This window comes from Scyliorhinus canicula, chromosome 12 (assembly GCF_902713615.1).
Source record: "Scyliorhinus canicula chromosome 12, sScyCan1.1, whole genome shotgun sequence".
Lineage (NCBI taxonomy): Eukaryota > Metazoa > Chordata > Chondrichthyes > Carcharhiniformes > Scyliorhinidae > Scyliorhinus > Scyliorhinus canicula.
In genome coordinates, this window is record NC_052157.1 from 106,116,300 (window position 1) to 106,143,858 (window position 27,559).

A 27,559-nucleotide genomic window follows, 5' to 3' on the forward strand; every position below is an offset into this window, starting at 1 on the left:
GGATGTGGATAGATTCTTGTTTGGGAGGTGGATAGATTCTTGTTTGGGAGGTGGACAGATTCTTGATTGGGAGGTTGATAGATTCTTGTTCAGGAGGTGGATAGATTCTTGTTAAGGAGGTAGATAGATTCTTGTTTTGGATGTAGATAGATTCTTGTTTGCGAGGTAGATAGATTCTTGTTTTGGAGGTAGATAGATTCTTGTTCAGGAGGTAGATAGATTCTTGTTCAGGAGGTGGATAGATTCTTGTTCAGGATGTAGATAGATTCTTGTTTGCGAGGTGGATAGATTCTTGTTTGGGAGGTGGATAGATTCTTGTTTGGGAGGTTGATAGATTCTTGTTCAGGAGGTGGATAGATTCTTGTTTGGGAGGTGGATAGATTCTTGTTTGGGAGGTGGATAGATTCTTGTTTGGGAGGTAGATAGATTCTTGTTCAGGAGGTGGATAGATTCTTGTTGTGGAGGTAGACAGATTCTTGTTTGGGAGGTGGATAGATTCTTTTTTGGGAGGTGGATAGATTCTTGTTCAGGAGGTGGATAGATTCTTGTTTGGGAGGTGGATAGATTCTTGTTTGGGAGGTGGATAGATTCTTGTTTGGGAGGTGGATAGATTTTTGTTCAGGAGGTGGATAGATTCTTGTTTGGGAGGTGGATAGATTCTTGTTCGGGAGGTGGATAGATTCTTGTTTGGGAGGTGGATAGATTCTTGTTTGGGAGGTGGATAGATTCTTGTTCAGGAGGTGGATAGATTCTTGTTTGGGAGGTGGATAGATTCTTGATTGGGAGGTGGATAGATTCTTGTTTGGGAGGTGGATAGATTCTTGTTCAGGAGGTGGATAGATTCTTGTTTGGGAGGTGGATAGATTCTTGTTTAGGAGGTGGATAGATTCTTGTTTGGTAGGTAGATAGATTCTTGTTTTGGATGTGGATAGATTCTTGATTGGGAGGTGGATAGATTCTTGTTTGGGAGGTGGATAGATTCTTGTTTTGGATGTGGATAGATTCTTGTTTGGGAGGTGGATAGATTATTGTTTAGGAGGTGGATAGATTCTTGTTTGGGAGGTAGATAGATTCTTGTTTTGGATGTGGATAGATTCTTGATTGGGAGGTGGATAGATTCTTGTTTGGGAGGTGGATAGATTCTTGTTTGGGAGGTGGATAGATTCTTGTTTGGGAGGTGGATAGATTCTTCCTCAGGAGGTAGATAGATTCTTGTTCAGGAGGTGGATAGATTCTTGTTTGGGAGTTAGACAGATTCTTGCTCAGGAGGTGGATAGATTCTTGTTTGGGAGGTAGATAGATTCTTCTTTGGGAGGTGGATAGATTCTTCCTCAGGAGGTAGATAGATTCTTGTTTGGGAGGTGGATAGATTCTTGTTTGGGAGTTGGATAGATTCTTGTTTGGGAGGTGGATAGATTCTTGTTTAGGAGGTGGATAGATTCTTGTTCAGGAGGGAGATAGATTCTTGTTTTGGATGTGGATAGATTCTTGGTTGGGAGGTGGATAGATTCTTGTTTTGGATGCGGATAGATTCTTGTTTTGGATGTGGATAGATTCTTGTTTGGTAGGTAGATAGATTCTTGTTCAGGAGGTGGATAGATTCTTGTTTGGGAGGTAGATAGATTCTTGTTCAGGTGGTGGATAGATTCTTGTTTTGGATGTGGATAGATTCTTGTTTGGGAGGTGGATAGATTCTTGTTTGGGAGGTGGACAGATTCTTGTTTGGGAGGTGGATAGATTCTTGTTTGGGAGGTGGACAGATTCTTGATTGGGAGGTTGATAGATTCTTGTTCAGGAGGTGGATAAATTATTGTTTGGGAGGTGGATAGATTCTTGTTTGGGAGGTGGATAGATTCTTGTTTTGGATGTGGATAGATTCTTGTTCTGGAGGTGGATAGATTCTTGTTAAGGAGGTAGATAGATTCTTGTTTTGGATGTAGATAGATTCTTGTTTGCGAGGTAGATAGATTCTTGTTTTGGAGGTAGATAGATTCTTGTTCAGGAGGTAGATAGATTCTTGTTCAGGATGTAGATAGATTCTTGTTTGCGAGGTGGATAAATTCTTGTTTGGGAGGTGGATAGATTCTTGTTTGGGAGGTGGATAGATTCTTGTTCAGGAAGTGGATAGATTCTTGTTCAGGAGGTGGATAGATTCTTGTTTGGGAGGTGGATAGATTCTTGTTGTGGAGGTAGATAGATTCTTGTTTGGGAGGTGGATAGATTCTTGTTTGGGAGGTAGATAGATTCTTGTTTGGGAGGTGGATAGATTCTTGTTTGGGAGGTAGATAGATTCTTGTTCAGGAGGTGGATAGATTCTTGTTTGGGAGGTGGATAGATTCTTGTTTGGGAGGTGGATAGATTCTTGTTCAGGAAGTGGATAGATTATTGTTCAGGAGGTGGATAGATTCTTGTTTGGGAGGTGGATAGATTCTTGTTTGGTAGGTGGATAGATTCTTGTTTGGGAGGTGGATAGATTCTTGTTTGGGTGGTGGATAGATTCTTGTTCAGGAGGGAGATAGATTCTTGTTTGGGTGGTAGATAGATTCTTGTTCAGGAGGGAGATAGATTCTTGTTTGGGAGGTAGATAGATTCTTGTTCAGGATGTAGATAGATTCTTGTTTTGGAGGTAGATAGATTCTTGTTCAGGAGGGAGATAGATTCTTGTTTGGGAGGTGGATAGATTTTTGTTTTGGAGGTGGATAGATTCTTGTTTGAGAGGTGCATAGATTCTTGTTTGGGAGGTGGATAGATTCTTGTTCAGGATGTGGATAGATTCTTGTTTGGGAGGTGGATAGATTCTTGTTCAGGAGGTGGATAGATTCTTGTTCAGGAGGAGGATAGATTCTTGTTTTGGAGGTGGATAGATTCTTGTTTGAGAGGTGGATAGATTCTTGTTTGGGAGGTGGATAGATTCTTGTTCAGGATGTGGATAGATTCTTGTTTGGGAGGTGGATAGATTCTTTTTTGGGAGGTGGATAGATTCTTGTTTGGGAGGTAGATAGATTCTTGTTTGGGAGGTGGATAGATTCTTGTTCAGGAGGTGGATAGATTCTTGTTTGGGAGGTGGATAGATTCTTGTTTGGGATGTGGATAGATTCTTGTTTGGGAGGTGGATAGATTCTTGTTTGGGAGGTGGATAGATTCTTGTTTGGGAGGTGGATAGATTCTTGTTTGGGAGGTGGATAGATTCTTGTTCAGGAAGTGGATAGATTCTTGTTTGGGAGGTGGATAGATTCTTGTTTGGGAGGTGGATAGATTCTTGCTCAGGAAGTGGATAGATTCTTGTTTGGGAGGTGGATAGATTCTTGTTTGGGAGGTAGATAGATTCTTGTTCAGGAGGTGGATAGATTCTTGTTTGGGAGGTGGATAGATTCTTGTTTGGTAGGTGGATAGATTCTTGTTTGGGAGGTGGATAGATTCTTGTTTGGGAGGTGGATAGATTCTTGTTCAGGAGGGAGATAGATTCTTGTTTGGGAGGTAGACAGATTCTTCTTTCGGAGGTAGATAGATTCTTGTTCAGGAGGTGGGTAGATTCTTGTTTGGGAGGTGGATAGATTCTTGTTTGGGAGGTAGATAGATTCTTGTTTGGGAGGTGGATAGATTCTTGTTTGGGAGGTGGATAGATTCTTGTACAGGAAATGAAAAATGAACATTGCTTATTGTCACGAGTAGGCTTCAATGAAGTTACTGTGAAAAGCCCCTAGTCGCCACATTCCGGCCCCTGTCCGGGGAGGCTAGTACGGGAATTGAACCGTGCTGCTGGCCTGCTTGGTCTGCTTTAAAAGCCAGCGATTTAGCTGAGTGAGCTAAACCAGCCCCTTTGGAGGTAGATAGATTCTTGTTCAGGAGGTGGATAGATTCTTGTTTGGGAGGTGGATAGATTCTTGTTCAGGAGGTGGATAGATTCTTGTTTGGGAGGTGGATAGATTCTTGTTTGGGAGGTGGATAGATTCTTGTTTGGGAGGTAGAAAGATTCTTGTTCAGGATGTAGATAGATTTTTGTTTGTGAGGTGGATAGATTCTTGTTTGTGAGGTGGATAGATTCTTGTTCAGGATGTAGATAGATTTTTGTTTGTGAGGTGGATAGATTCTTGTTTGGGAGGTGGATAGATTCTTGTTTGGGAGGTGGATAGATTCTTGTTTGGGAGGTGGATAGATTCTTGTTTTGGAGGGAGATAGATTCTTGTTTGGGAGGTGGATAGATTCTTGTTTGGGAGGTGGATAGATTCTTGTTTTGGAGGGAGATAGATTCTTGTTTGGGAGGTAGATAGCTTCTTGTTTGGAAGGTGGATAGATTTTTTTTTGAGAGGTGGATAGTTTCGTTTTTGGGAGGTGGATAGATTCTTGTTTGGGAGGTGGATAGATTCTTGTTCAGGAGGGAGATAGATTCTTGTTGTGGAGGTAGACAGATTCTTGTTTGGGAGGTAGATAGATTCTTGTTTCGGAGGTAGGTAGATTCTTGTTTGGGAGGCGGATAGATTCTTGTTTGGGAGGTAGATAGATTCTTGTTTGGGAGGTGGATAGATTCTTGTTTGGGAGGTGGATAGGTTCTTGTTTGGGAGGTGGATAGGTTCTTGTTTGGGAGGTGGATAGATTCTTGTTTGGGAGGTAGATAGATTCTTTTTCAGGATGTAGATAGATTCTCGTTTGGGAGGTAGATAGTTTCTTGTTTTGGAGGTAGATAGATTCTTGTTTGGGAGGTAGATAGATTCTTGTTCAGGAGGGAGATAGATTCTTGTTGTGGAGGTAGACAGATTCTTGTTTGGGAGGTAGATAGATTCTTGTTTGGGAGGTAGATAGCTTCTTGTTTGGAAGGTGGATAGATTCTTTTTTGGGAGCTGGATAGATTCTTGTTTGGGAGGTGGATAGATTATTGTTTGGGAGGTGGATAGATTCTTTCTTGGGAGGTAGATACATTCTTGTTTGGGAGGTGGATAGATTCTTGGTCAGGAGGTGGATAGATTCTTGTTTGGGAGGTAGATAGATTCTTGTTTGGGAGGTTGAAAGGTTCTTGTTCAGGATGTAGATAGATTCTTTTTTGAGAGGTGGATAGATTCGTTTTTGGGAGGTGGATAGATTCTTGTTTGGGAGGGAGATAGATTCTTGTTGTGGAGGTAGACAGATTCTTGTTTGGGAGGTGGATAGATTCTTGTTTGGGAGGTGGATAGATTCTTGTTTGGGAGGTGGATAGATTCTTGTTTGGGAGGTGGATAGATTCTTGTTTGGGAGGTGGATAGATTCTTGGTCAGGAGGTGGATAGATTCTTGTTTGGGAGGTAGATAGATTCTTGTTTGGGAGGTTGAAAGGTTCTTGTTCAGGATGTAGATAGATTCTTTTTTGAGAGGTGGATAGATTCGTTTTTGGGAGGTGGATAGATTCTTGTTTGGGAGGGAGATAGATTCTTGTTGTGGAGGTAGACAGATTCTTGTTTGGGAGGTGGATAGATTCTTGTTTGGGAGGTGGATAGATTCTTGTTTGGGAGGTGGATAGATTCTTGTTTGGGAGGTGGATAGATTCTTGTTTGGGAGGTGGATAGATTCTTCCTCAGGAGGTAGATAGATTCTTGTTTGGGAGGTGGATAGATTCTTGTTTGGGAGGTGGATAGATTCTTGTTTGGGAGGTGGATAGATTCTTGTTTGGGAGGGAGATAGATTCTTGTTTGGGAGGTAGATAGATTCTTTTTTGTGATGTAGATAGATTCTTTTTTGTGGTGTAGATAGATTCTTGTTTTGGAGGTGGATAGATTCTTGTTTGGGAGGTAGATAGATTCTTGTTTGGAAGGTGGATAGATTCTTTTTTGGGAGGTGGGTAGATTATTGTTTGGGAGGTGGATAGATTCTTTCTTGGGAGGTAGATACATTCTTGTTTGGGAGGTGGATTGATTCTTGTTCAGGAGATGGATAGATTCTTGGTCAGGAGGTAGATAGATTCTTTTTTTTGCTATAAATTTAGAGTACCTAATTAATTTTTTTTCCAATTAAGGGGCAATTTAGCGTGGCCAATCTGCCTACCCTGCGCATCTTTGGGTTGTGGGGGTGAAACCCACGCAGATCGGGGAGATTGTGCAAACTCCTCATGGACAGTGACCCAGGGCTGGGATTTGAACCCGGGTCCTCAGCGCCGTAGGCAAGGAAGTAGATTGATTCTTGTTCAGGAGGCAGATGGATTCTTGTTTGTGAAGGAATCAGAGGTAATCAGGGGGGTGGTAGATGGGAATATGGAATTCAAAACACAAACTGATAAGTCGTAAGGCTTCCAAGGCAGGTTGGAACAGTGTTTAATGTGCACCAATGTTTCCATATACATGCCCTTGCCCCTGTAACGAAACTGTGCCCTGGATCTGTGCCAACCTAACTGGTGACTAACTTTCTGGCCCTAACGCTACGTCGAGGTGGGTACATCAGGAGTGGAGGCGGCCTGCTGTGATTCCCGCCCTGTGACCTGGGTCCCCATTGTCAGGTGTCTTCCAGGGCGACTGGGCTTGGATGGGCCTAAATTAGGGTTGGATTACAGGGGTAGGGTGGAAATGTGGGGATAGGGTGGAGGCGTGGGCTTAGGTAGGGTGTTCTTTCCAAGGGCCGGTGCAGACTCGATGGGCCGAATGGCCTCCTTCTGCACTGTAAATTGTGTGCGGCATTCTGTGAGGCCCGGTTGCTGCTCAGGTGTCCCAGGTGGCATGGTGCCACCCTGTTCCACCCGCTGCCCAGCAGGTGATCCAGGGACAGGAGGGAGGGAGTCTGAGGTGGTGTGGTGTTCTGGCTCCTCCCCTGTCGGAATCACTGGCACGGGTCCCATCACCTCCTCCTTCCTCGTGGGGCCGGGTTGCCCCCGGACTACTCCATGAAACAGGGGCGAAAGTGGAGATATCCCCTGAGGCTTCCCCACCACTTGATATTGCCAGTCCTGGAGGCCCTCTCTGGTCTCGGCCAGGGTTGGCACGTTTGCAGCGGTGGGGCAGGGTGTGGACTATCTCTGTCTGGGACTGCACCACATCACCCATTGACCGTACCACCATTTTCTGGGTTTGTGACACATCAGCCAGTGACTGCACCATCTCTATCTGGGACTGGGCCACCTCCCTCAGTGTCTACGCCGCATTGGCCAGCGCCTGGGCAATGCCGCTGATGTTCCCAGCCATGGCCTGTGACTGGGCCATGCTCAGGAACACCACTGAGATGCCCAGGTGGCTCTGGGACTTGGTCACCTGTGAGGAGGCAACCCTGCCCTGGACCTCCGCCAGCTCCTGCACTGAATGCCCCAGGCCTTGGACATGCTGATGCATAGCCAAAACTGTCTGGCCGTGGACGCCATCCATGTGCTGTTGGCCTGGGTGGCAGACATAGTTGACACCACATCCTGCTCCTGTACGCGGTTGGACTCTATCTGCAAGTGCTGGATGTTCGCTGACAACCCCTCATGTACTCCCCGGCTCTGCGTCTGCATCTCCACAATTTACGGGACTGTCCATTCCAGAAGCCCGAAACCCGTCTGGATGGCATCTAGTCTGTGGGGTCGTCCCGCCCTCTCACTGTCTGTCCCTCAGGTGCTCCTACCTCCACCTGCTGAACCGGGCCAGCTGTGTGGTGTGCGCACCCGAGAGTGTCCCAGGATCCTCTTCCCAGTGCCTCTGTGTTGGTGGAGGTGTTGGAGACAGCTGTGTTGGGAAATCCGTCTCATCCTCCCACTCGAGCTCCAGGGTCTCCTGGGTCTTGGGCAGAGGGCTGCCATCCGAGCTGCTCTCGTCGCTGCTCGGTTCACGGAGAGGGGGGGAGCTCCGGCTGTGGCACTGGCTGGGGGCGTGGACCCGACCTATCCCAGCAGACCCTGTAAGACACAAGACAATACACATGGGTTGGTGGGGGTGAGCCTGTGGGTGGGAATGAGGGTGGGGGAGTGTAGGGTGAGGAGATGAGGGTGGTGAAGGGTGAGGGTGGTGTGGGGGTGGTGTGGGGTGAGGGTGGTGTAGGATGAGCGTGGTGAAGGGTGAAGGTGGTGGAGGGTGATGTGGCAGTGAGGGTGGTGTGGGGGTGAGGGTGGTGTGGGGTGAGGGTGGTGTGGGGGTGAGGGCGGTGTGGAGGTGAGGGTGGTGTGGGGTGAGGGTGGTGTGGGGGTGAGGATGATGTGGGGGTGAGGGTGGTGTGGGGGTGAGGGCGGTGTGGGGTGAGGGTGGTGTGGGGTGAGGGTGGTGGGGTGAGGATGATGTGGCAGTGAGGGTGGTGTGGGGGTGAGGGTGGTGTGGGGTGAGAGTGGTGTGGGGGTGAGGGTGGTGTGGAGGTGAGGGTGGTGTGGGGTGACGGTAGTGTGCAGGTGATGTGACAGTGAGGGTGGTGTGGGGGTGAGAGTGGTGTGAGGGTGAGGGTGTTGTGGGGTGAGGGTGTTGTGGGGTGAGGGTGGTGTGGGGGTGAGAGTGGTGTGGGGGTGAGGGTGGTGTGGGGGTGAGAGTGGTGTGAGGGTGAGGGTGTTGTGGGGTGAGGGTGGTGTGGGGGTGAGAGTGGTGTAGGGGTGAGAGTGGTGTGAGGGTGAGGGTGTTGTGGGGTGAGGGTGGTGTGGGGGTGAGAGTGGTGTGGGGGTGAGGGTGGTGTGGGGGTGAGAGTGGTGTGGGGGTGAGAGTGGTGTGGGGGTGAGGGTGGTGTGGGGGTGAGAGTGGTGTGGGGGTGAGAGTGGTGTGAGGATGAGAGTGGTGTGAGGATGAGAGTGGTGTGGGGGTGAGAGTGGTGTGAGGATGAGAGTGGTGTGAGGGTGAAGGTGTTGTGGGGTGAGGGTGGTGTGGGGTTGAGAGTGGTGTGGGAGTGAGAGTGGTGTGGGAGTGAGAGTCGTGTGGGGGTGAGGGTGTTGTGGGGTGAGGGTGTTGTGGGGTGGATGTGGCAGTGAGGGTGGTGTGGGGGTGAGGGTGGTGTGGGGCGAGGGTGGTGTGGGTGAGAGTGGTGTGGGGGTGAGGGTGGTGTTGTGTTATGTAATTTGGAATAACACAAGCTGCCACTTGATGCAGTTTTGAGTAAAAGATGGTCCAGACTTTGAAGTGAGTTCAATGTGTTTTATTGAACTATTAGCACAGTTCTCAATGAGTTTAACTCTCTGCTAATCTAATTGTAGTAACTCAGTCTAACTGAACCAGCCTTGCTCTAAGCCACGTGCTGGGGTGTGATGCTGAGGGTACACCCTGTCTCACTCTGTAGATGTAGGTCTGTGGAAAGAGGCGGGGTGTGAGTGCCTCATCCCTTTTATAGTGAGATACCACCCCTGAGTGTCCTGACTGCTCATTGGTCGTGTCCTATTCTACGTGTTCATTAGTTGCATGTTTGCATATCATGACATCGGCATCCTCCCTTTCCTCTGGGCCGCTGACCACTTCCAGGGCCCTCTGCTCTGCTACAGTTAGGGGCGCAGGTCCGGCAGTCCCCCTCCTGTCTTCTCCTACTCCCGGCGGTTATGGACGACCTTAGGGTGCGGGTGGATGTGGCTGGTGGCCTCAGTGGCCAGGGCACCCAGCCATGGTGGCCAGTATGGGTGCTGGCATGTGGTGCAGGGAGGAGTTCTGCTGCCCTCCAGGTGGGGGTGGAGGGGATGTTGGTTAGCGGGTGTGTGGGACAGGGCACAATGCTGCCTATTCACCCTGGCCGCCCTGAGGAGGTTTGTGCAGTTTTTTTCGGCACTACCGGACAGTATTCCCCATGGCGCTGACTGCCTCTGCCACCTGCTCCCAGGCACATTGAATGGCGGCGGCTAGCAGCCTCCTTCCAGGGGTGGGGTACAGGGCCATCCTCCTCTCCTCCACTTTGTCCAGGATGGCCTCCAGCTTAGCATCGGTGAATCTTGGGGTTGTGCGTCTTGCTGCCATCTTGTTGGTTGGGATGGTGTGTGTGGGGAGTGGAGTGTAAGATGCTTCTGCAGCTTGTCAGCCTCCTGAGTGTCAATCACGATACCAGCGAATCCCACGCCGTTTCTCATTGGAATCGATTGTGTTCCATGTGGCGCCGGTGCTATCCCCTCGACAGTAGTGGAATCAGTCCAGGTACAGTGCCAGTTTTGCTGTTGTGGAACTCCACAAATTCTGCATCGGCATCAACACTTAGTCGCAGGAACGGAGAATCTTGCCCAGGGTGTAAACCAATTTTTTGGAATCTCTGGAGAGGGGGTATCATCAACTGCTTTATCTGTTCTCGTGTAAGCTGCTAGTTCGTTCTCCTTTCGTAACTCAAGAACATTTTTAATGAAAGCCCAATATGTTGACAAGAGTTTCTATTCGACTGAGGGCTCACGAGTCATCCAGTGACAAGTACATGGGAACTGAGGCTCACTGAGGCAGCAAGAAGAAACAATCAAGGTAAAGGTGTAAAATGTAGTGGCAAAAGTACCTGAAAAAGATATTCTCTGCGGTGGGGCAGGGTACAGGGAAAAACGTGGTGTGATTAAGAAAAAGAAGACAGTCGCTAAAAGCTTGGCTACTTGATCAGAAAGTGATCGGAATATTGAATTTTGTCAAGGCCGTTACAAATGTAAAAACAGCAAGGTAATGTTTTAGTCACAGAGATTTCTGGTGAAACATGATTAGGAGCATTATATTCATTTTTTTTCCATTTACGGGACGTGGGCTTCATTAGCTAGGCCAGAATTTGTTGCCCATCCCTAACTGCCATTGAGAAGGTGGTGGTGAGCTGCCTTCTTGAACCGCTGCAGTCCATGTGGCGTAGGTACACCCACAGTGCTGTTAGAGAGAGAGTTCCAGGATAGTGAAGGAACGGCGATATATTTCTATGTCAGGATAATGAGTGGCTTGGAGGGGCCTGGTGGTGATCCCATGTGTCTACTGCCCTTGTCCCTCTAGATGGTAGGGGTCATGAGTTACATAGAACAGTACAGCACAGAACAGGCCCTTCGGCCCTCAATGTTGTGCCGAGCCATGATCACCCTACTCAAACTCACGTATCTACCCTATACCCGTAACCCTTAACCTTACTTTTATTAGGACACTACGGGCAATTTAGCATGGCCAATCCACCTAACCCGCACATCTTTGGACTGTGGGAGGAAACCGGAGCACCCGGAGGAAACCCACGCACACAGGGGGAGGACGTGCAGACTCCACACAGACAGTGACCCAGCTGGGAATCGAACCTGGGACCCTGGAGCTGTGAAGCATTTATGCTAACCACCATGCTACCCTGCTGTTTGGAAGGTGCTGTCAATGGAGCCTTGCTGAGTTCCCGCAGTGTACCTTGAAGATAGTACACAAGGCTGCTACTGTGCATCGGTGATGGAGGGAGTGAATGTTTGTGGGCTGCTTTGCCCTGGATGGTGTTGAGCTTCACAAGCTCATTGCCTTTACACTATTTTATGTTTTAAAAAATGTTTCTAATTAAGGGGCAATTTAGTGTGGCCAATCCACCTACCCTGCACACCTTTGTGTTATGGGGGTGAGACCCATGCAGGCACGGGAAGAATGTGCAAACTCCACATGGACAGTTATCCAGGGCCGGGATCGAACCTGGATCCTCAGCGCTGTAAGGCAGCAGTGCTAACCACTGTTCCACCATGCCGCCCACACTATTTTATGTTTTGATGTGTTAAATACAATAAACAAATATGGCTCATTATATTGAAGGCTGTCCATAGTCTTATTTTCGAGTGCTTCTTGCGTAATGTAGCAAACGTATATCCTGAAGTGTCTATTTTTATGTTTGTCCTACATTTGCAAGTGTCTGGAGAACCATGTACTGATGTAATAAAAATATATGAACAACCTACCTGGGGAGCTACAGCCCAAGTCTTAGTTAGAATGGCTGATAGTACAAAGCTGCCCACAGTCTATCATAGGGGCCACAGGTTGAATGTTCTGGTAATTGCTTCTGGCAACAGGATTTGGGTAAATAGGGACCAATAAGTTGTGTACCGAGTACATTAGTGTCAAATATGAAAAGACAGCTGAAAACTCTTGAAGTCGCTTTGCATTTATTTTGCAGGTTCTTCTCCTCTTTTGAATTTGACGTTGGTTTATCACCCTTTCTCATGGTGGTGCAATCAGGGTTACCAGTGTAATATAAGGGCCTGGCACATACAAGGGTAAATGTGGGACTGAGTACAGCACCACCCAAACAATGATGGGAGAAGGCACGTGACACAGGTCTGGTGTCAGTGTGGTGTTGAGCAGAGGTGCATTAAGACCTAGAGAGGGACAGAGCTCTTTCCCTGTACTCTTTGCTTTCTATATGCATAAAGTGACAACTAGTTGAGAATAATAATTGCTTATTGTCACAAGTGGGCTTCAGTGAAGTTACTGTGAAAAGCCCCCAGTCACCACATTCCGGTGCCTATTCGGGGAGGCCGTTATGGGAATTGAACCTGTGCTGCTGGTATTGTTCTGTATTACAAGCCAGCTGTTTAGCCCACTGTGCTAAACCGGACCCTGAGCCTGGCTGTTAACATATGTAGGACTAATTTGACACATTCTGTAGCCAACACCATCACAACTCGAGTGCACTCAACGCTTTTGGTTCCTTCTTGCGCAGTATTGGTGTCATGATCACTTTGCTATCCAAACATACTCCTGCTGAAAGCTAACTGCAAAGTGACAGGGGCCCATTGTCCATGCACTGCTGCACCTCTCAAATCCTTCCTGAATCGCAGCACTGCACCCAGCCCCACATGAGAAATGACATTAGAAGTCTTTTTAAAAATTAATGTACGGGATGTGGACGTTGCTGACTAGGCCAGCATTTATTGCCCATCCCTACTTGCCCTTCAGAAGTTGGTGATGAGCTGCCTTCTTGAACCGCTGCAGTCCCTGTGATGTAGGTACATCCACTGTGCTGTCAGGGAGGAGTTCCAGGATTCTAACTCAGTGAAACAAAAGCAAAATGCTGCAGGTGCTGGAAATCTGAAACAAAATCCACCAGTGCTCGAAATACCCACCGGGGTCAGGCAGCACCTGTGGAGATAGAAGTACAGTTAACATTTCAGGTTGGTTACCTCAGAACATTGGAAAATGATGCTGCCTGAATATGCAGCAGATTCGATTTTGTGTGCACTCCTGCGATAAGGGGGTAAGGGGCAAAAATCGGACAGTACTGTCCCATTGCATGGGGGGCGCTATGGTTTCACCTTCACCTATCCCCCTCCTGCCTTTATGGAGATGAGGGCTTCCTCAAAGAAAACCAAAAAACATGCAATATGTGAGTCTTTCTCCTATTTGGTTTTGCTCTCCTGTCACAGGTCCCACCTTCTGCGTATAGAGAAACACTTGAGGCAGGCCCATTGTCAATCTTTTTCATATGTTCACCTGTTTGCACATTCTATTTGCACCGTGACAGGCATGATGAGGCTATGTTTCGCTTTGATTGTCATTTAAGGAACATGCAGTGAAGCACGACCTCAAAACATCCATAAAATGCTTCACAGCCAATAGTGTGAAATCCAGTCACTGTTGTGCTGTAAGAATGCGGCAGCTAATTTGAGCACAGCAAGCTCCCACAAACAGCGAGGTGAGAATGACCAGGTAATCTCTTTTCTTTTGCGGTACTGATTGAGGATCTCACATTGGTGAAGGACACCAGAGAACGCCCCCGGAAATCCTTCAAAATAGTGTCACGGGGTCTTTGACATCTATCCGGGTGGGGACGGTAATTCGCTGTGAACGGCCAATCAGAGGTGTCAATGTGCCAAATCTTTCAGTTGTAATCTATACCCACAGATAAGGGCTTGGCATGAGGCAGAGTAAACAAGCTCCAGGTTGCCTAGCAATGCATTCTGGTATCCATGCATGAGCCATGTGCCTGGTAAATGGATCTGGTCAATTTTCTGAATGTGTGCCATTGTCGATCCGAGTTTATTCCCAGGGCTCGTAGGTGTTGAGCGCGACATGGTGTGTGGCTGCCACCTGTAGTTCCCTGGCATGAGTGCCCTGGCACAGTAAACAAGAGAACCATCTCCACATTCACAGTACCGTGGGCAGCACGGTAGCATAGTGGTTAGCATCAATGCTTCACAGCTCCAGGGTCCCAGGTTCGGTTCCCGGCTGGGTCACTGTCTGTGTGGAGTCTGCACGTCCTCCCCGTGTGGGTTTCCTCCGGATGCTCCGGTTTCCTCCCACAGTCCAAAGATGTGCGGGTTAGGTGGATTGGCCATGCTAAATTGCCCGTAGTGTCCTAAAAAGTAAGGTTAAGGGGGAGTTGTTGGGTTACGGGTATAGGGTGGATACGTGAGTTTGAGTAGGGTGATCATTGCTCGGCACAACATCGAGGGCCGAAGGGCCTGTGCTGTACTGTTCTAAATCTAAATCTACCTCTGCCTGCCCAGCTATCAAACTGGGATTTCAGTGTTTTTCTGTTTTATCACTCAGACTCAAGGAGCAGTTTAGGGGTTGGAGGGGCGGGACGTGAAATTCTACATTGTAAGGGAATAAAATGCAGCCCCACCTAAAACGCTGATCAGGAAGAAACAAAAATCAGGGTGGTTGATCCCCTACCACATGACTTCTGACCGCACCAAGGTCAGGCTTCATTCCCTCTATTGCTGTCTTCTATGCCTGCTGTGCCTGGCACCATATTGTCAGTCACTGAACATTGCCTGTCAATGAGTATAACTTGTCTCGAAGTTTTGCCTGTCGCCAGGTACTGTGGCTCACTGAATATTGTAATGTAAGGGTGTCCGGACAAAACAAAGGATACTTGGAGACTGGAGAGGAGTCCGCCCATGGTATGATGCAGAGCGTCACTGGCTGGCACAGTAGCAGTGTTTAGCACTGTTACGTCAAAGTGCCAGGGAGCAGGGTTCGATTCCCGCTTGGGTCACAGTCTGTGGGGAGTCCGTGCGTTCTCCTCGTGTCTGCATGGGTTTCCTCCGGGTGCTCCAGTTTCCTCCTACAAGACCCAAAAGACGTGCTTGTTAGGTGAATTGGATATTCTGAATTTTCCCTCAGTGTGCCCGAACAGGCGCCGGAATGTGGCGACTAGGGGATTTTCACAGTAACCTCATTTCAGTGTTAATGTAAGCCTACTTGTGACACTAATAAAGATTATTATTGATAGTCGACTGGGTGTAGAAGAGTCCAGAAGAAGCAAGTATGGAGACAGCACCCATGCAGGGCTAAATACTGGTTAGTTATAACTTGTTAACAAACACTTTGGGTGGAATTTTCAACTTTTAATGCAAAGCAGGCACGAAAGGCAGTGTTGAAGATGACAGCTCCAATGCCCATAGGGGAGCAATCATAATTTGCGTTGGCGTGAGGGCATGTGAATGTGAATGGATAAGAGGCCTGATAATTAGATTTAAATATATTCTAATGCTGGTAGATGGGCCAGGCTTTCGGGTGATGTTCCTGCATAGCAAAGGACATGGTTTTAGTACATGGCCTGGTCAAGGGTTTGCAATACACAGAGCTGACTTGAGACTGGTCATCTGGATGAAGGTGCAGTAGGATTCCTTTCTCAATTTAACCTTCAAACCTGGACTGGCGTTTTCCTCTCCAGGTCAATCTGTGACACCAAGCGAGAGGGCGATAGAGTGGGCATTAGGGAGAGCATGAGAGAGAGTGTGTGAGGGAGCGCAAGAGACAGCATGAGAAAGAGAGTGAGGGAGAGCATGACAGAGTGAGCGAGCGTGAGAGAGAACACGTGAGAGCATGAGAAAGAGCATGGGAGAGCGTGAGATAGAGCACGAGAGAAACCACAATCGAGCATGGTAGAGCGTGCAAGAGAGAGTGCAAGGGATAGCAGGAGAGAGAGTGTGAGAGAGAGCATGAGAGCGAGCGTGCAGGAGAGAGCACGAGAGAGATCATGAGAGAGCGTGCTAGAGAGACCACAAGAGACAGTATGAGAGAGCGTGCAAAAGGAAGTGTGAATGACAGCAGAGAGAGAGAGAGAGCATGAGAGAGTGTGGTGAACGTATTGCATTAACCATTCACCATGTATGTAACTGTATCACGCTGTTGCCCAGAGGGCTCCACCTATGGACCATTGCAAGGTATTACCTGGAATGTATCATGTTGGTGCCTTTGTGGGCTCCGCCCCGGCTCCACCCCTTGATGGGAGGTATAAAGGGCAGTAGCCCTGTAGGCGGCTCTCAGTAACAGAGCAGTCGCAGGCAGGCCCTGTTCTAGTCGATTAAAGCCACACTTGACATCTACTCCTTGTTTCACGTGAATTGATGGTCACATCAATTTAATCGACTACAACACCACAATGGAATCGGCCTTCAAACCTGACCGACTGGAACTCGGCCCACAAGCCACGGAGGCAAAAGGGATTTTTTTGCACTGGCTCCGCTGTTTTGAGGCCTACCTCGCCGCCTCCTCCTCGCCTTCCGTCTCCGACAATCAGAACCTGAGCCTCCTCCACGCCCGGGTGAGCCATTGAATCTCTGTACAACTGGAGGAAGCTTCCACCTACGCAGACGCCCTCGCGATGCTGAAGCGTCTGTATGTAAGGCCAGTGAACGAGGTATACGCGCGGCATCTCCTCACTACTCGCCGCCAACGCCCCGGGGAATCGCTGGAGGAATACCTACGCGACCTCAAAGTCCTTGCGCGAATTTGCAACTACCAGGCCGTTATGGCCACTCAATATATGGACGTCGCCGTCCGGGACACCTATGTGGCTGCAGTCAGGTACAACTACGTGAGACAGCGCCTACTTGAGAAGGGTGCCCTAGACCTGGAAGAAACGGTAAAGCCAGCCTTCTCCCTAGTAGTGTTCCAAAGCCTCAAATTGTTCCCGGATGATCACGCGACCCCCTTGTGGACCCCTGACCAAAGAGTAACCCAGGCCTCTGCCGCGCAGCTGCCCGCCCAACACGGGGGGCTCCCCTGCTATTTCTGCGGCCAGCATCAGCACCCCAGGCAGCGCTGCCCGGAACGCGAACTGCAGTGACTGCGGGAAAAAAGGACATTTCGCTAAGGTTTGCCCGGCCAGATCCAAACCCTCAAAATCGCAGGCCCGACCCTCAAACACACAGGTCCACAGATCTCGCAGTGTAGCAGCTTGCCTGCCAGCTCCACAAACCCCCCCCCCCCTTGCCCCCCCCCCCCCCCCGGAACGTCATCGGCCTCGTGTTGTCCATGGGGGCAGCCATCTTTAAGCCCACACATCGTGTGTGACTCAGGGGAGCTGCCATCTTGGCCATCCTCGCCCGCCACGTGCGATTCATGGGGGTAACCATCTTGGACGCCATCTTCCTCGCCACCCGACACGTGCGACCGACGGGGGCCGCCATCTTGGCCACCATCTGCAACGTCGCCTGACACATGCGACCGACAGTGGCAGCCATCTTGGGACCACCCCAGCATCTCCGACCATGAGAGAAAGAGCGTGAGAGAGCACGAGGGAGAGCATGACAGAGCGTGCCAGAAAGAGCACAAGAGAGAGTGTGAGAGATTTCCAGAGAGTGTGAGAGAGCATGAAAGAGAGAACGTGAGTATGAGAGTGTGGTGGTATGATTAACATAGCTGCCTGCCATTGGTTCAGAACACCGGCTTACCATTGGCCCTGTTGGTCATGTGCCTCTCGACCGATTGGTTGAGACCAGTCATGTGACGGCTCCCCGATTGGTCGAGAGGCTGAGTTAACCCTGCCTCCAGGGCGAGGTATAAATACCCAGTACGCCCGACGGTCGTCCATTTACTGTAGTCGACCGCAGGGCTACCATCTAGCTTATTAAAGCCTAACTTTTGTACAGCAACTCGTCTCGCGTTCAATTGATGGTTCATCAATTTAATAAGCTAGAATTTTGAAGGTGGAACTCCGGATCAAGCCCGAATGCCTCCGCATCAGCCCGCAAACTCAGAACGCTTCAGAAATCTTTAAACATTGGCTGGCATGCTTCGATGGTTACCTGGCGTCCAGCGTGGGCATGGCGGTCTACGCGATGATTGCGGAGGAAAAAGATTACGACGCGGCCATGGTTAAGCTGAATGGACAGTTTCTTAAACCGGTAAACAGAGTTTTCGCCCGACATCTGCTGGCTACCAGACAACAGCTCCCCGGTAAGTCATTAGACGATTTTTACCAAGCCCTCGCTATCCTGGGGAGGAATTGCACCTGCCTCCAAGTTTCAGCCACGGAGCACATGGAACTTCTGATTAGAGATGCTTACGTGGCTGGGATGCAGTCCGCCGCTATCCGCCAGCGGATGCTGGAGAAAGACGACCTCAGCCTAACTGAGGCACGGACTCTCTCCACCTCCCTGGAGGTCGCCGATTTAAACGCCCGCGCCTATGTCCCCAGCCGCACTGCAGCACCCTGGGCCTCCTGGCACGCTTCCCCACTGCCATCCGCCGCTCCTGACCCCCCTCAGGCCTGCGCGGGGCCCCGCTGATATTTCTGTGGGTTCGCTCAACACCCTCGCCCGCGCTGCCCGGCCCGCTCCGCCCTCTGTAAGAGCTGCGGGAAGAAGGGCCACTTTTCGACGGTCTGCCAGGCCAAATCGGTCGCTGCTGTACCGCGCAGTGACCAGAGATCCCCCCCTCCAGGCCCTTGCGGGCCCTTCCAGCACACCGCGCCAATCTCTTCCCCCCGCCCCCGGGCTCCTGCGCCCGGCCTGCGCGCCTCCCCCTCTCCTCCGGGCCCTTCCGGGCCCTTCCAACGCACCGCGCAAATCTCTCCCCCGGCCCCTGCACCTGGCCTGCGCGCCTCTCTGCCCCCGCTCTCAGCCGCTCCGATCGGCCCGCCGGCACCGCTAACCCCGCCCCCAGCAACCACGAGGGCCCCGCGGGCGCCGCCATCTTGGGCCCCGGACGCCACGTGTGGGTCCTGGGCGCCGCCATCTTGGGGCACCGACTCCACGTGCGGGTCCTGGGCGCCGCCATCTTGGGGCCCCGACTCCACGTGCGGATACTGGGCACCACCATCCTGGACTGGCACGCAAAGTTCTGCCAGCATCTACTCGGCCGACGACGACAACGACAATGGTTCTTCTCCACGGCTCGCGGCCATTCAACTCGACCAGTCACGGCCACGCACGCTCGCCAAAACAACGACGCTGATCCACCTCAACGGGCACGAGACGGGCTGCCTGCTGGGCTCCGGGAGCACGGAAAGCTTCATTCATCCTACCACGGTAAGACGCTGTGCGCTCCCTGTCCATCCTATAAAACACATAATCGGGTTAGCCTCAGGTTCGCACTCCATCCGCATCACCGGCTGCTGCATCGCGGACCTCAAGGTCCAAGAGAAGGTTTTTTAAAATTACAAACTCCTTGTCCTCCCTGACCTTTGCGCACCGGCACTCCTAGGACTGGACTTCCAGTGCAACCTGCAGAGCTTGACCTTCCAATTCGGCGGCCCTGTACCCCCCTCACTGTCTGCAGCCTCGCGTCCCTCAAAGTGGACCCCCCCTCCTTGTTTGCTAATCTCACCCCCGATTGCAAACTCATCGCGACACGGAGCAGACGGTACAGCGCTCAGGACCGGTCCTTCATCAGGTCCGAGGTCCAGAGGCTGCTGACGGAAGGGGTCATCGAGGCCAGCAACAGTCCCTGGCGAGCCCAAGTGCTGGTGGTCCAGACTGGGGAGGAAAACTGGATGGTCATCGACTATAGCCAGACCATCAACCGGTTTACACAACTGGACGCGTATCCTCTCCCCCGTATTTCCGCCATGGTAAACGATATCGCGAAATACAAGGTCTTCTCCACTGTGGACCTCAAGTCCGTCTATCTCCAGCTCCCCATCCGCGTGAGTGACCGCAAGTTCACCGTGTTTGAGGCAGATGGGCGCCTCTACTACTTCCTTAAGGTTCCATTCGGTGTCACAAATGGGGTCTCGGTCTTCCAACGGGAGATGGACCGAATGGTCGACAAGTACGGATTACGGCTACCTTCCCGTACCTCGATAATGTCACCATCTGCGGCCACGACCAGCAGGACCATGGCACCAACCTCCGGAAATTTCTCCAAACAGCAAAACTCCTTAACCTCACTTACAATAAGGATAAGTGCGTGTTTATCACCAACCGTCTAGCCATCCTCGGCTACGTAGTGCGTAACGGAGTGATAGGCCCCGACCCCGAACGCATGCGCCCCCTGATGGAACTCCCTCTCCCCAATACCCTCAAATCCCTCAAACGCTGCCTGGGTTTCTTCGCATACTACGCCCAATGGGTTCCCAATTACGCCGACAAGGCCCGTCCCCTCATGCAAACCACGACCTTCCCGCCGTCGACAGAGGCCTGCCAGGCCTTTAGCCGCATCAAAGCGGACATCGCAAAGGCCACAATGCGCGCCATCGACGAGTCCCTCCCCTTCCAGGTCGAGAGCGACGCATCAGAAGTAGCTCTGGTGGCCACCCTGAACCAAGCGGGCAGACCCGTGGCCTTCTTCTCCAGACCTTCCAGGCTTCCGAACTCCGCCACTCCTTTGTGGAAAAGGAAGCCCAGGCCATAGTCGAAGCTGTGCGACATTGGAGGCACTATTTGGCCGGTCAGTAGCCTTCATGTTTGATAATGCACAAAGGGGCAAGATTAAGAATGACAAGATCGTACGGTGGCGGATTGAGTTGTCCACGTACAACTATGAGATCTTGTATCATCCTGGGAAGCTCAATGAGCCTCCTGATGCCCTGTCCCGCGGTACCTGCGCCAGCGCGCAGATAGACCGCCTCCGCTCCCTCCACGCAGACCTCTGCCATCCAGGGGTGACCCGTTTCTACCATTTCATAAAGGCCCGCAACCTGCCCTACTCCATCGAGGAAGTCAGGACAGTAACCCGTGACTGCCACATCTGCGCAGAGTGCAAACCGCACTTCTACCGCCCCGAGCGCGCACATCTGATCAAAGCATCCCGCCCCTTCGAACGTCTCAGCATTGACTTCCCTCTAGCAACCGCAACATTTACTTCCTGGCGGTAACCGACGAATACTCCCGCTTCCCCTTCGCCATTCCCTGCCCCGACATGACCACATCGACCGTCATTAAGGCCCTCCTCTCCATCTTCTCCCTGTTCGGCTACCCCGCATACATACATAGCGATCGGGGGTCCTCATTTATGAGCGACGAGCTGCGTCAATTCCTGCTCAACAGGGGCATTGCCTCTAGCAGGACGACCAGCGATAACCCTCGGGGTTACGGACAGGTCGAGCGGGGACATGGTACTATCTGGAAGACCATACTTACTGGCCCTCCGGTCCAGAGATCTCCCTATTTCCCGATGGCAAGAGGTTATACCCGATGCCCTACATTCTATCCGCTCAGTCCTCTGTACCGCAACCAATCAGACACCCCATGAACGTCTTCTTGTTTTCCCCAGGAAGTCGTCCTCCGGATCCCCTCTCCCGACGTGGCTGGCCGCCCCCGGACCCATCTTGCTCCAGAAGCATGTGCGGGTGCACAAGTCCGACCCATTGGTGGAACAAGTCCAGTTACTCCACGCCAACCCGCAGTATGCGTATGTGGAGTACCCCGACGGTCGGCAGGACACGGTCTCCCTCCGGGACCTGGCACCCACCGGCGTGCGGCCTTCCCCCCCCTTCACCACAGCCCCCCCCTGTTTTTTTCCCCCACGCCCCACTCAGGCCACCCCTTCCCCATCCATGGCATCTCCACCACCAGCCCGGATTACGGAGACAGTTCAAGGACCATCGCTCCCGGACTCCAGGACATCAGCGGAACCACCACCATCGGCTGAACCAGCGTCACCTACTCCACTGTGGCGTTCTGCCAGGACGTCAAGGGCAACGAAAAGGCTGATCGAGTCTATTTAATTTTCAACAACACCATGAACCTTGTATGGACAATATGTACTATTATTAAATATCTGGGCCAGTGGGAAGCCAAACCCTTTTTTTCTCCCTTCTCCGGCTACTACTCATACCACCAGTTCCCCCCCAGCTCTCGTTGATACCCCCCCTCCCCCCCCTCCCCGGCTTCTTTCTCTGCATCGGGTGAATATGGTGGTATGATTAACATAGCTGCCTGCCATTGGTGCAGAACACCAGCTTACCATTGGCCCTGGTCAGTCTTGTGCCTCTTGACCGATTGGTTGAGACCAGTCATGTGACGGCTCCCCAATTGGTCGAGAGGCTGAGTTAACCCCGCCTCCAGGGCGAGGTATAAATACCCAGTACGCCCGGCGGTCGTCAATTTACTGTAGTCGACTGCAGGGCGAACATCTAGCTTATTAAAGCCTAACTTTTGTACAGCAACCCGTCTCGCGTTCAATTGATGGTTCATCAGAGAGCACAAGGGAGAGCATGAGAGAGAGCACGTGGGAGAGTGTGAAAGAGAGTGTGGGAGTACAAAAGTGAGAGTGCAAGAGTGAGGGAGAGAGAGTAAGAGCAAGAGAACGGGACCAAGCAAGAGAACAAGAGTGTGAGAGAGAGTGCACAGAGTGCGAGAGCAAGAGTGAGAGAAAGAACGTGAGAGAACATGAGAAAGAAAGTGAGAGAGAGCGAGAGAGCAAGCGAGAGTGAGCAAGAGCATGAGAAAGAAAGAGTGAGCGAGAGAGAGTGAGTGAGAAAATGCAAGAGTGAGACAGCGAGAGAGTGCGAGTGAAAGAGGGAACGTGATAGTGAGCGAGTGAGAGTGAGGGCGTGAGAGAGAGCATGAGAGAGAGAAAGAGAGAGATGGGCAGCACGGTGGCACAGTGGTTAGCACTACTGTATGTGGCGCTGATGTCCTAGGTTCGAATCCTGGCCCTGCAACACTGTCCGTGTGGAGTTTGTACATTCACTCCGTGTCTGCCTGGGTTTCACCCCCACAACCCAAAGATATGCAGGGTAGGTGGATTGGCCACGGTAAATTGCCCCTTAATTGGGTAGTCTAAATTTTAAAAAAGAGAGAGCGAGAGAGCACGAAGGAGGGAGGAAGGGAGCGAGAGAGAGTGAACGAGAGAGAGTGAGTAAGAGAGTGAATGAGAGAGTGACCGAGCGACAGTGAGTGAGAGAGTGAGAGTGAGCGAGAAAGAATGGGAGAGTGTGCGCAAGAGAGAGTGAGCAAGAGAACGGGTGGGAGAGAGAAAGAGTGAAAGTAAGTGAGAGGGAGAGTGTGAGCGAGAGAGAGAGATAGAGTGTGTGAGCTTGGCCTGGATATTCTGGCTGTGACAAGGCCATGCAAATGCAAAATATAACATGATGAACATCCTGGTATGTTCAGGAAGTGGGCACCAAAATTCAAAGCTTGCCCCAGCTGGCATTTTGAAAAAAACAGTCAACCAGCGACTGAATTTGTTAAAGACTCACTTGACCCAATTAACTGCAGTTTTTTGTTGCCCTCTCCACCCTTCAGTATTCGGATGGGAAAAGGTTTGGGAGCAATTGATGCCAGGTATGAGGGTGGATGAAAGGGGCCTGAAAAGGGCTTCATGGCCGCATGAGGTGGCTGCTGCTGCTGAAGGTGGCAGTGCCTGGATGTAGTTAGGATTTATTTAGTCGCTGTTTTCAGGCTGCAGTAACATATGAAGAGGGGATTGTCATAATATCCACTCATGTATATCATGAGATGCAGATAGGCAGTGATTGACACACTGGATAACCAATGAACACACATGACACAGAACAACCAATCACCAGACAGGACACCACCACTATGAAGCTCACAGGGCATTAAGGCTCTCTCTCTCTCACAGGACACGGCTAGGGAGATAGTCGCAGTGCACAGGCCAATGAACATCATCACCATGTGGTAAAGAGCTAGTCTGGTCAAGCCAGTAGGAGGTTATCAGTTAGGTTAATAGAGTGTCAACCCACAGCAGATTATGTACAGCAATCAACAGGTTGAATAAAACAGTGTTGGACCATCTCCTGTGTCAGAAGCCTGTTTTTCGTTTTACTGCATCCAGTTGCAGATGATGTTAGACCAGCACAGATAACACATCAGGGGTGAGGGGGGGACGAGGGTCTTTAATCTGATGACCATGGCCGACATCTGGTTCACGGCCTAACCTTGTTCCTGCCTAATGCCATGCCCTGGATGCCCAAAGTGGAATGAAGGCCCCCTCCCCAATACTAAGTGGCCTTGGTCTGCCATGCTGAGGTAGTGAGGGTGAACAGGCCACACACTTACTGTTCTGCCTCCCTGACCCTGACAGGAATCCTTGACAATCCTCTTGACTTTGACTTTGGTGGATATAAAAATGGGGAAAGATAAAACAGGTTGCTGACTCGCTTTTCGCCCAATCCACACTGTCGCACAAAATTGAGACCTACCCCTGCCCATCAGCACTGGATCAGATTAAATAGTGCCCCCTCAATAGCTAACCCCGTGGATAACTATTTCAACAAAAATGTATGAAGGCGACCATTGTTTTGTAGCCCATGGTGTTCATCAATGAGCGTGACACCTTCAGCAAAGTGAAACAATAATAATCTTTATTGTTGTCACAAGTAGGCTTACATTACACTGCAATGAAGTTACTGTGAAAATTCCCAAATCGCCACATTTCTGTTCGGGTCCACAGAGGGAGAATTCAGAATGCCCAATTCACCTAACAGCACGTCTTTCGGGACATGTGGGAGGAAACCGGAGCACCGGGAGGAAACCCACGCAGACACGGGGAGAACGTGCAGACAGTGACCCAAGCTGGGAATCGAACCCTGGACCCTGGCACCGTGATGCAACAGTGCTAGCCACTGTGTTACGTGCCACCCACATGCAAATTACTGCGGATGCTGGCGTCTGAAACAAAAATGGAAAATGCTGGACAATCTGAGCATGTCTGACGCCGTCTGTGGAGAGAGAAGGAAGCTAATGTTTCGAGTCTGGATGACTCTTTGGCAAAGTGATTTGTTCATCACTGTGGGACCTCATATTAATAAGGAATGATGGCAATGTCTTTCATGTTGAATTCCTGTTCTCACCATCGTCACTACGGGGAACCTTTTGCAGTGTTGTTTTAAATCAGTATTTGCAGATATATCCTTAATGAAAACCAGGTAAACCCAGGTATAACTCTAATTTGGGGAGGGTGGGGGGTGGGTGGGGACGAGGTGAGGGAAAGAATTCTACAGCTTTTCAGGCTCTAGAAGAGAATAAAGTTCATGAACACAGGGCCACAGAGCTGAGACTAAATGTGTGGCACAGGGGCACAGCGGGTAGCACCCTCACAGCGCCAGGGACCCGGGTTCAATTGCGGCCTTGGTGACTGTCGTGTGGACACTCTCTCCATGTCTGAGTGGGTTTCCTCCGGGTTTTCCAGTTTCCTTCCACAGTCCAAAGAGATGCAGGTGAGGTGGATTGGCTGTGCTAAATTGTCCCTTAGTGTCCAAGGATGTGCAGGTTAGGTGAGGTTACGGGGATGGGGCCGAGGTGGGCTGCTCTTCCAGAGGGTCGATGCAGACGTAATGGGCCAAATGGCCTCCTGCACAGATTCTATGATTTAGCACAGAGAAACATCTTTGTACAGAGAGCTGGGAACCCTGAAATTCACCTTCATGGGTGAGTGATTGAGACAAAATCTATATCAACAAGATCAAGATTAGATTGGCTAAGTGGGTGAAGAATAAATGGATGGGTTGGGGGGGGGGGGGGGGGAGTGGTGGTGGTGAAATGTGATGAGAGCCATTTGCTTACATGGAGAGTAGACACCAAAACAGACTAGCCATAAGCTGGGATGTTAAGAGATAGAGGAGGAATGGAGAGTGAAATACATGTTGGATTAAACATTTGCAGCTTCCTGATTGGAAGGACAATATTCTGTCCACTTTGAATGCCAACCTGCTGTTAGAGGTAAAATTTACAAATTAATGTGCTTATTTCTGCACTTTGCAAACCCGTTAGGCCCAAACACTTTCCATCATTGATGCTTCTATAAATAGCCGTCAATACGAACCATACGCTTGTCTCCAACGTAGAGGTGACCCAAGGGCATCGGCAGTTTGCGATGCCAAACAGCTACTTGATTACATAAAGTTAATTAATAAAGTAAATTAATTAAAATTTTCTGGCACACAATTTTCTTTAGGCCATTTCTTCACTTTAATCTGGTTGCTAGACTTGAATAATTGTTTATTTTGTTACTTTGGTTTAAATAAAGGCTCTTTGGATTAATAGCTATACACTGAAACGCATGAGTTATGCTGTTGATGTTACTCTACAATATTTGCCGCTTAGATCAGTCATGATTGCTGTATTTATCCATTCACGTACTTCCATTGAAAAAGAGAGTGCTGTGGTGAAAGAATTGCAGGTTAACACTTTGACAGGACTGGTCGTGGACACCTCTTTCATAACCATAACCACGATCGTCTTCATATTGGGGAAGGTGCATCGTGCACAGCCGGAGGATATTTTGAGCATCCACAATACCCACACAAATACCCACACACACACCCACACACCCAGAGTTCAGGGTTGAAACGTCAGCCCCAGTCATTGGGACTCTCAATAGATTTGAGCGGTGGGAGTGTGAAGGGGAGAGTGAAGGGGGGGGGGGGGGGGGGGTGAAAGGGAGTGAGAGTGTGGAGGGGGAGGGAGTGTGAAGGGGGAGGGAGTGTGTAGGGGAGGGAGTGTGTAGGGGAGGGAGTGTGTAGGGGAGGGAGTGTGTAGGGGAGGGAGTGTGTGGGGGAGGGAGTGAAAGGGGAGGGAGTGTGTAGGGGTGGGAATGTGTAGGGGAGGGAGTGTGTGGGGGAGGGAGTGGGAAGGGGGTGGGAGTGTGAAGGGGAGGGAATGTGTAGGGGTGGGAGTGTGTAGGGGTGGGAGTGTGTAGGGGAGGGAATGTGTAGGGGGAGGGAGTGTGTAGGGGTGGGAGTGTGTAGGGGGAGGGAGTGTGTAGGGGAGGGAGTGTGTAGGGGTGGGAGTGAGTAGGGGGAGGGAGTGTGTAGGGAGAGGGAGTGTGTAGGGGAAGGAGTGTGTAGGGGAGGGAGTGTGTAGGGGAGGGAGTGTGTAGGGGAGGGAGTGTGTAGGGGAGGGAGTGTGTAGGGGGAGGGAGTGTGTAGGGGAGGGAGTGTGTAGGGGAGGGAGTGTGTAGGGGAGGGAGTGTGTAGGGGAGGGAGTGTGTAGGGGAGGGAGTGTTTAGGGGAGGGAGTGTGTAGGGGAGGGAGTGTGTAGGGGAGGGAGTGTGTAGGGGAAGGAGTGTGTAGGGGTGGGAGTGAGTAGGGGGAGGGAGTGTGAAGGGAGAGGGAGTGTGTAGGGAGAGGGAGTGTGTAGGGGAGGGAGTGTGTAGGGGAGGGAGTGTGTAGGGGTGGGAGTGAGTCGGGGGAGGGAGTGTGAAGGGAGAGGGAGTGTGTAGGGAGAGGGAGTGTGTAGGGGGTGGGAGTGTGTAGGGGAGGGAGTGTGTAGGGGAGGGAATGTGTAGGGGAGGGAGTGTGTAGGGGAGGGAGTGTGTAGGGGAGGGAGTGTGTAGGGGGTGGGAGTGTGTAGGGGAGGGAGTGTGTAGGGGAGGGAGTGTGTAGGGTGGGAGTGTGTAGGGGAGGGAGTGTGTAGGGGAGGGAGTGTGTAGGGGAGGGAGTGTGTAGGGGAGGGAGTGTGTAGGGGAGGGAGTGTGTAGGGGAGGGAGTGTGTAGGGGAGGGAGTGTGTAGGGGAGGGAGTGTGTAGGGGAGGGAGTGTGTAGGGGAGGGAGTGTGTAGGGGAGGGAGTGTGTAGGGGAGGGAGTGTGTAGGGGAGGGAGTGTGTAGGGGAGGGAGTGTGTAGGGGAGG